The sequence below is a fragment of the Aegilops tauschii genome, chromosome 6 (assembly GCF_002575655.3).
Source record: "Aegilops tauschii subsp. strangulata cultivar AL8/78 chromosome 6, Aet v6.0, whole genome shotgun sequence".
Taxonomy (NCBI): domain Eukaryota; kingdom Viridiplantae; phylum Streptophyta; class Magnoliopsida; order Poales; family Poaceae; genus Aegilops; species Aegilops tauschii.
The window spans coordinates 379959855-379968884 of NC_053040.3; the positions used below are offsets into that span (position 1 = coordinate 379959855).

Below are 9030 nucleotides of genomic sequence, written 5' to 3' on the forward strand. Positions count from 1 at the left end.
GGGAATCCCCAAGCTTAGGCTCTTACCACTCCTTATTCCATAGTCCATCGAATCTTTACCCAAAACTTGAAAACTTCACAACACAAAACTCAACAGAAAATTTGTAAGCTCCGTTAGTATAAGAAAATAAATCACCACTTAGGTACTCTTGTGAACTCATTCTAAATTTATATTGGTCTAATATCTACTGTATTCCAACTTCTCTATGGTTCATACCCTCCGATACTACTCATAGATTCAACAACACATAGAAAACAGAATCTGTCAAAAACAGAACAATCTGTAGTAATCTGTATCAAACGTATACTTATGGAACTCCAAAAATTCTGAAATAAATTGGTGGACCTGAGGAATTTGTCTATTAATCATCTGCAAAAAGAATCAACCTAAAATCAGTCTCCAGTAAAAAATGACAGCTAATCTCGTGAGCGCAAAGTTTCTGTTTTGTACAGCAAGATCACCTTAACTTTCACTCAAGTCTCCCCGAAGGTTCTACTTGGCACTTTATTGAAACAAAAGCTATAAAACATGATTACTACAGTAGATTAATCATGTGAACACACAAAAACAATAGGAGTAAATATTGGGTTGTCTCCCAACAAGCGCTTTTCTTTAATGCCTTTCTAGCTAGGCATGATGATTTTCATGATGCTCGTATAAAAGATAAGAATTGAAACATGAAGAGAGCATCATGAAACACATGACAAACACATTTAAGTCTAACCCACTTCCTATGCATAGGGATTTTGTGAGCAAACAATTTATGTGAACAATAATCAACTAGCATAGGAAGACAAAACAAGCATAACTTCAAGATTTTCAACACATAGAGAGGAAACTTGATATTATTGCAATTCCTACCAGCATATATTCCTCCCTCATAATAATTTTCAGTAGCATCAGGAATGAATTCAACAATATAACTATCACATAAAGTATTCTTTTCATGATCTACATGCATATAATTTTTATTACTCTCCACATAAGCAAATTTCTTCTCATAAATAGTGGGAGTATCATAAGAAACTCGAATCTATCTATCTATCTATCTATCTATCTATACCTCTATACCTACCTATACTAATTAGGGACTCCCTAAAAATTATCACGTTAATTAGAATTTACTGGCCGTTCATTTGGTGGGACCGAATTATTACGGTGGAGATTAACACGTTTTTTTGCTTAATTACGTGCTTAGTTCGGCCCAAAAAAAAAACTCTAAAGGCCCATAGTCCTTTCATCGTGGCTGTAGAAATAGAAGCCGTCCAACAAAAAAAGAAATAGATGCCGTCATCCTTATCCCTAACCTCCTGACCCCAACCACCCCACACATCGTGCCATGGATTGTGCCGCCGCCCCGCTCAACGATCATGGTCGTCGCTCCCTACCCCATCCGCCGTCGCTGCACCCCGCATCAACCCTCTGCCGCCTCCACCGCAAACCATCTCTCTCCTTGGACCTCTCTCTTGGACCAGTACGGGGCGGCGGCTGCTTCCAGTCGCGTGGTGGCGACATGGCTGGTCGAGGGAACTCGGGTGAGGCTAACTATCTATCTGTCCCCACCTCATGTTCCTCTTCTTCCATCGAACATCACGTCTGCGGTTACTGCCACACACGGCGCTCTCCTCTCCTACAGCGATCCTGTTGTTCCCCTCCACACATCGGACCACCATGGCGCAGAAGTACCCGCAGAAAATTGTGCTCTGGTAGCAAATTCGGGTGTTCTAAGTCGGCTACCCGGCAAGGTAATTTTTTCCTTCTCAGAAGTTCTCTCATGGAACTTGGGTGGAATGGATTCGTGAATTTTCTAGGTGGAGTGCCATTAGATTGCCATGATAGTGGGCAGAATATCCTCTCCTTCACAAACGAACTTGGGTTTGCCAAGGAAATTGGTCAATACTACTATCCTTTAGCTTTGCATTGGTCATTTACATAGTTTTGTTTTTTTGAATCATGATTCTTTAGTTAGTTTGTTACGAGATGCTTCTGTTAGGACTAAAAGTCGAGAGTTGTCGATTGGATTGAATTTGAAAGAGGACAATATAATTTTGTTACAGTTGGTGGTTTAGTTAGCTTAAAAAAATATTCCAGTGATGAATAATACACAATTTGCTTTCTGTTGCCCAGTGTACTACAATTTAATATGCAGAACGTGAGCTTAATTTGTTTGCCAAGAAAATGTCTCTGCTAAACTGCTAATTCCCACAAGGAGTAACTCATTCCCCGTCCAAGTATTTATTATTGAATGATGCTTTATCTGTTTATGCTGCAAAGGCATGGTCATATGGATGATTAGCATCTTTTAGCAAAATCATGTTAATTCACTGAGGAAATACTACTGCACCTTTGACTATGAGCGAAGATGTCCACTCATGATTTTTGAGGGCCACTTGAGGATGTGATCATTAGTGCGGCTTCAAAGCTGCTTGATATGACATAGCGTTTGATTTTTACAAATCTGAAAGTCGAGCCTAAGCAATGTTAGGGTTCAGATATAAACCTTATAGTTACTAATTATCTCACATTGAATTACAGAGAGACAACCTAAAATTAGTCCAATCTGTTGTGTGTTTCAAGAAAAAAAAATAGGCCAATCTGTTGTGGGTTGCTAATCTGACCGGCCATCAATCTCCACCTTAACCTTTTTTATCTTTCCTATTAGCTCCACGTCTCTAGCGTCTATAGAGTCCTAACCCAAGAATCTCTCCTGCCGCATTGAGTCCAAACCGTCGACAAGAGTCTTCCCTGCATCCTCCTCTTCTCTTTGCCGCCTATGTCTCCTTCCTTTGCTCCTCCGGTCGCTATCGTGACGCGTCCGCTGTCTTTTTCATGAGCAGCTAGACTATTTATGTCTGAGATTACATCCTCCTACAAAGAATCCTACCGTTTCCATGCTGTCACTGTAGCCAGGTCTAGCAAACTGGTCGTCCCAGTGGTGTTGGGGCTTTCCCTGAGTGGACGATCTGGTCTTTTTACGTGATGTCCAAAGAGTTTCTAGCTGCCATGATCGATAAGGAGACTAGGAGTCTTGGACCCCTTTTGGTGCAGATCTAGGTATGCATTATGTATCCGATTACATTTTTTTAAATAGCTAACACTGGCTGCAAAACAGCATCTTATCTATTAGTTTTTCTGCAATCCGACTAATACTCTGTAGTTCATTATGTTCACATGACAAAGGAATTTGAAGTTAATAAAAATTCTGACTGTTACTCCATGCAATTAATTGTAAATAGAGGACACTGGGAAATAATGTTTTTAATCAGTCCCACTGTTACTGTACGCGAATAGTTATATAAGTTGATATATTTGAAGGACGTGAAGACAAAATCATAGTATTTACAACAGAACCTTTTTTGCTTACATATTGAGAGTGCTCTCTATGCATGTGGTCTTTGTTTCTGAAGCTCCCAGACAAAGCTTAAGGGGCCACATGGAGATGGTCAGCACCGACGGGTTAGGGATTTTGAGGTCCATGGTGGCGAGTATTTTGGGTAAAAAGTTATGGTGCAAATGATATGCTAAAGTTTAGATACAGAGGTCTGCAACTCTGTATCCATCAGCATACATACTTCAGGGTGGAGTTGAGGAAGGAAGCATTTACCAGAGATGTAGTTTTAGCATTTTGGGAAAAAAAGTTATGGTGCAAATTATATGCTAAAGTTCAGATACAGAGGTTTGCAACTCTGTATCCATCAGCATCCATACTTCAGGGTGGAGTTGAGGAAGGGATCATTTACGAGAGATGTGGTTTTAGCAGCATTATTTTTAGATACAACAATTAATGCATGCTTTGATGTGTAAGCTGCACACAGGGTAGATGATGCAATTTGGTTTAGAAGAAGAATACACATTGACACCATGGCTTATAATTCTTAGGATAGTATCAGAAAGTATATGCAACGTGGTTTAGGTAACAAAAACATAGCATTATGTCTTCCGTTGGAAAATTTGCCTCTAGAGAGATAAACAGAATTATCACTTTCATCTTATCTCTGGTATTTTCTTAAAGTAAGAAGATAAAGAAGAGATGGGTTTATATGAAGGAGGCATGACGCAACAGTCAAAAAATGATGTCTCAATATTTCACACTAAAGCGAGGACAACATCCCATAAATGATTATATGTATCTATTTTATTAAACTAGCATATTAACTAATTGCCCGAATCCCTGTACTATATATTTTTACTTATTGCATGACGTGCTTTTGCTTCTTGATAAATATGTCCATTTTCACTATTATTTGACAACATCTGCTATGTACAGTGGCATCATTGAGCATTCCTTTACTTTTCACAGTTCAGTTCAATGTCCTGCACAGTGCACAGTATAATGCTACATTGGATGGCGCTATTAAACACTTCGAGTTCATGTGACAGAGCACAGGAAAAGAACTATCGAAGGTATGTTTTATGCTCATACCACGATTTTGAGATTCAGATGCAGTTTTATTTAAAACACTTCTTTTATCATAATATTCAATTCCAATGCATTTGGAATGGGTCGAGTCAATTGTAAGAGTTGAATTAGCTACTTCGCCTCTGAGTCCTTTGTGGTTTAGTTGTAATTTTTGATTTAATAAATTACTAAATGCACCATTTCTTATCAGCAAGTTGTTATTGTTTTAATCAAAGTCACAATGTTGTATATATGTTTCGTGCCACCCACGTCAATCCTAAGAGGGCAGAGGCTGGGTTCAATATTTTTATCGTCAGATCTAACCATGATGAACTTTCAGGCAGGCCCCACCTCCGATTGATATTAGGAAGGTGGAAGGTTGACTAGCCATCTCTTCCTCTCCGTCGTCTCTCCATGGTGTGCATGTTAAGAACTTATGCAACAGCGGACATCAATTTCATGCAGCCGATGGCATCAACTTTTGTGGAGTGCTCTTCTGGGATCTGGTACAAGTCCCTCCGACATAAGATAAGGTAATCACTCACATACTCCTATCAGATCTAGAAGTATTTCGTATAGCGCCCCATGTGTTACTCTTATCTAATAGGATTGAAATACTATGAAGCTCATGGTGAACAAGGGTTGATTTTGGACAGAATAGTCTCAGTAGTTACAGTGGCAATATGAAACATTGCGATATAATCAAGTTTTAATGTACACTACTGAATATACCTAATATGAGTAGGGTAGAAAAAACATTTGATACGGTATTTTACTTGCATATATTCAGTCATTAGGCCTTCCATTTTCTGAAAGAGAACTGATGTATGTTGCCCTGATTTTTCTGTCTAGGTTTGGGCATGCCAGAGGACAAAGCCAATAATCAATTGCAAACTGATCGTATCGTACGCTGTTCACTATCAACATGTTTGGTTGGGTGGAAAAGTCCCTTTTCCGATTCAGCGCTTTCGGAAGACAGTACAAGTCGTTTGGTTCAGCCCTTCTGTTTTATGTTACGATGCTATCAGATACAGCACTTCACTTCCGCGAAAACGTCCGATCACGGCTCGATACAGAATCATGTCCACTAAGTATTCACTCGTGGCTGAGCCAAACAAAAAACATATTCTGGAGGAAATATTGGAAGCATCGCTTCCCGATATTGAGAATCGAAAACGATACAAATGTGGAACCAAACGCCTCCTATATTTCTTCATCAGTTCCACTGGGAAAATATGGAATGATTATGTATCAATAAATCATGTGTTAGTCCAGACACAAACATCGATGTAAAGCTCAAGGTTTGTTAAGTTGTTTGGTTGTACGTGTGACTTGGTTCATATACATATTGCTAGCTACTTTATTTTTCGTTCATTAATAATACTATATTTAAGAAAATTACCATGTTATTTTTGTTAACATTGTCATTTAGTATTTAATATTATTTGACCCCATGGTTATAGTTATATTTTCAAATACATTATTAATCTATGTGCTTTATATTTTATGCAAAACTTTCACTTATTGGGAAGTGAACAAATGTGAGCCATCCTTCAATATGAAAATGACATGGCACTTTTCTTAAGTAGGTTATTATCCTGTTATGTGGTAGAATAATAAGTGTTATCTAATTAAAAATTCAATAAAATCAGTCTTAACCGTTGTCAAATTGCATCTTAGATTGTCTATGTATATTATAATCACCGCATACACTTTTCAGTTACCAACTTGGATCACCTTCCAGATGCATCTTGGGTGAGAGGAATACGGAACTGATGAATTGGTAGCTTCTTTTTTGTGAGAGAAAGATAATTTGGTTGCTCAGTTGGACATGCTCTTTCAATTATAAAATGAATTGCTGCAGGATCAAACGGTTCAGAACTCCGTAGCATAGACACTTGCTAACGTTAGATGGTGCCTTAGGATAAAAGAAAAGGGAAATACTACTATTACATGGAAAACATTTCATGTTTGTATAATGTGAACCAAAGTGTAAGTTCGTTCTGTTCTAACCTTTTGGTTTTCCCACGCACTTCATTGTGACAGAGGTTGCTATTAAAAAATAAAGCTCATAGATGTTTTGGATATGATTATTTTATACAATTAGTCTATGCTTTATAAAAAATCCTTAATTAGAAAGCCCTCAAATAAACAATAGGAGAAATATTAAGTGAATGAGACTAGCATTTTAGAATATTTATCTTTCAGACTATATTAGTTGTATAGATATCGATTCTTCTTCATGATACCTAAGCAAAAACAAATTGTTTATCGAATTTGTTGTAGAATGAAATATAAGCATCCTGCAATGCATGTGTTCGAAAACAACTGTACTGTGAACAAAAAACTTTCAACAGCTTAACTCCCAAGGCTATATTCATCATGCCTTTTTTCCTAAGGGTTTAACTAATGCATTGTTAAAAACTAGCCCGTGCAGGTGACGACTAGTACTATAAATTGTTTCCACATTAAAATAGTAATGTTCAGAAAAAAGGTAATCATAATCATGAAAAGTTTTGTAAATATAATCATCACTACTCTTTATAGCATAGGTGTCATCACAATAATCATCATAAATAGGAGGCATGCTATCATCATAATAAATTTTCTTATCAAAATTTGGGAGGCTAAAGTAATCATCTTCATTAGACATAGCATCCCCAAGCTTGGGACAAACATTAATTGCAGCAAATAAATTCTCAAACATGTCATTCTCATCAAACATAGCATTCCCAAGCTTGGGCCTTTTCATATCATAAGCATAATCACTCTCATCATTAATACTATGGATAGCACCAATAGTATAGCAATTATCATCATCACAATGAGTAATAGGAGCAACATCATTTGGGAGGGATACCTTTTCACCTTTGCTTCTCTGTCTTTTCTTTTTCTTCTTCACATTATGTGTGGGTTTAATCCTCTTTTTGGAGCTCCTTATTAATGAGATTGGTTGAATAGAAGGCTCCTCCTCGTTACATGATTCATCATAAGAAATAATAGGAAGATATTGGGAAGTCTCTTCCCTTTCATTAGTATTCTCTTCATCTTTTGTTTGTTTTCTTGTCTTTATGTAATTGGCAATATAAGGATTTTCAATGCAATTCACCACACAATACATAAAAATTTCTTCTAGATCAAAATCAAGAATCTATCAAGATTAAATTTTGGAATACCCTCAGTTATACGTTTCATTTCTTCATACCCCAAAAGAAGACTAAGCTCTTTATGATGCTCAAGGATAATCAAGTTATCACAATTTTTGAACACGATTTGATCATGAAACAAATAGCATTGGAGCTTTAAATGACCATGTTCATTGCAAAGTTTACAAGGATGGCGATAAATATTGAATCTTTCAGCACAATCATCTAGCCTTTCTTGCAACCATTTAGTTTCCAAATACTTATGCCTCTTGCAAAATCTATCTTCCCTATTTGGTGTGTACTTGCAAGCTCTATGTATTCCACAAAAGTTGACATGCTTATAAGAGACATTTTCATCATGACTAGTGCAATCATCATTAGTACTATGGATATTCAAAGAATTCATACTAACAACATTGAAATCATGCTCATCATTCAAAGATTTAGTGCCAAACATTTTAATGTATTCTTCCTCTAGCAATTGAGCACGATTATCGGAATCCTTATTTTCACGGAAGACATTAAAAAGATGAAGCATATGAGGCACCCTCAATTCCATTTTTTATAGTTTTCTTTTATAGACTAAACTAGTGATAAAACAAGAAACTAAAAGTCTTGATTGCAAGATCTAAAGATATACCTTCAAGCACTCACCTCCCCGGCAACGGCGCCAGAAAAGAGCTTGATGTCTACTACGCAACCTTCTTCTTGTAGACGTTGTTGGGCCTCCAAGTGCAGAGGTTTGCAGGACAGTAGCAAATTTCCCTCAAGTGGATGACCTAAGGTTTATCAATCCGTGGGAGGCGTAGGATGAAGATGGTCTCTCTCAAACAACCCTGCAACCAAATAACAAAGAGTCTCTTGTGTCCCCAACACACCCAATACAATGATAAATTGTATAGGTGCACTAGTTCGGCGAAGCGATGGTGATACAAGTGCAATATGGATGGTAGATATAGGTTTTTGTAATCTGAAAATATAAACACAGCAAGGTAGCAAGCGATAAAAGTGAGCGTAAACGGTATTGCAATGCTAGGAAACAAGGCCTAGGGTTCATACTTTCACTAGTGCAAGTTCTCTCAACAATAATAACATAATTGGATCATATAACTATCCCTCAACATGCAACAAAGAGTCACTCCAAAGTCACTAATAGAGGAGAACAAACGAAGAGATTATTGTAGGGTACGAAACCACCTCAAAGTTATCCTTTCTGATCGATCTATTCAAGAGTCCGTAGTAAAATAACACGAAGTTATTCTTTCCGTTCGATCTATCATAGAGTTCGTACTAGAATAACACCTTAAGATACAAATCAACCAAAATCCTAATATCACCTAGATACTCCAATGTCACCTCAAGTATCCGTGGGTATGGTTATACAATATGCATCACACAATCTCAGATTCATCTATTCAACCAACACAAAGAACTTCAAAGAGTGCCCCAAAGTTCTAGCGGAGAGTCAAGACGAAAACGTGTGCC

General features: G+C 37.4%; 1 long non-coding RNA gene across 2 annotated transcripts; it reads left to right on the plus strand.

The window, feature by feature from the left end:
- The first annotated feature begins 1282 nt into the window (after positions 1–1282).
- Positions 1283–5797, plus strand: LOC109744844 (uncharacterized). 2 transcript variants are annotated; one of them, XR_012187958.1, is made up of 5 exons: positions 1283–1535; positions 1637–1745; positions 4301–4404; positions 4740–4932; positions 5252–5797. It is a non-coding gene; the product is annotated as an uncharacterized lncRNA (long non-coding RNA). The 2 variants fall into 2 exon arrangements; XR_012187957.1 differs by lacking the exon at positions 1283–1535 and having other exon boundaries at positions 1554–1745.
- Positions 5798–9030: the final 3233 nt, after the last annotated feature.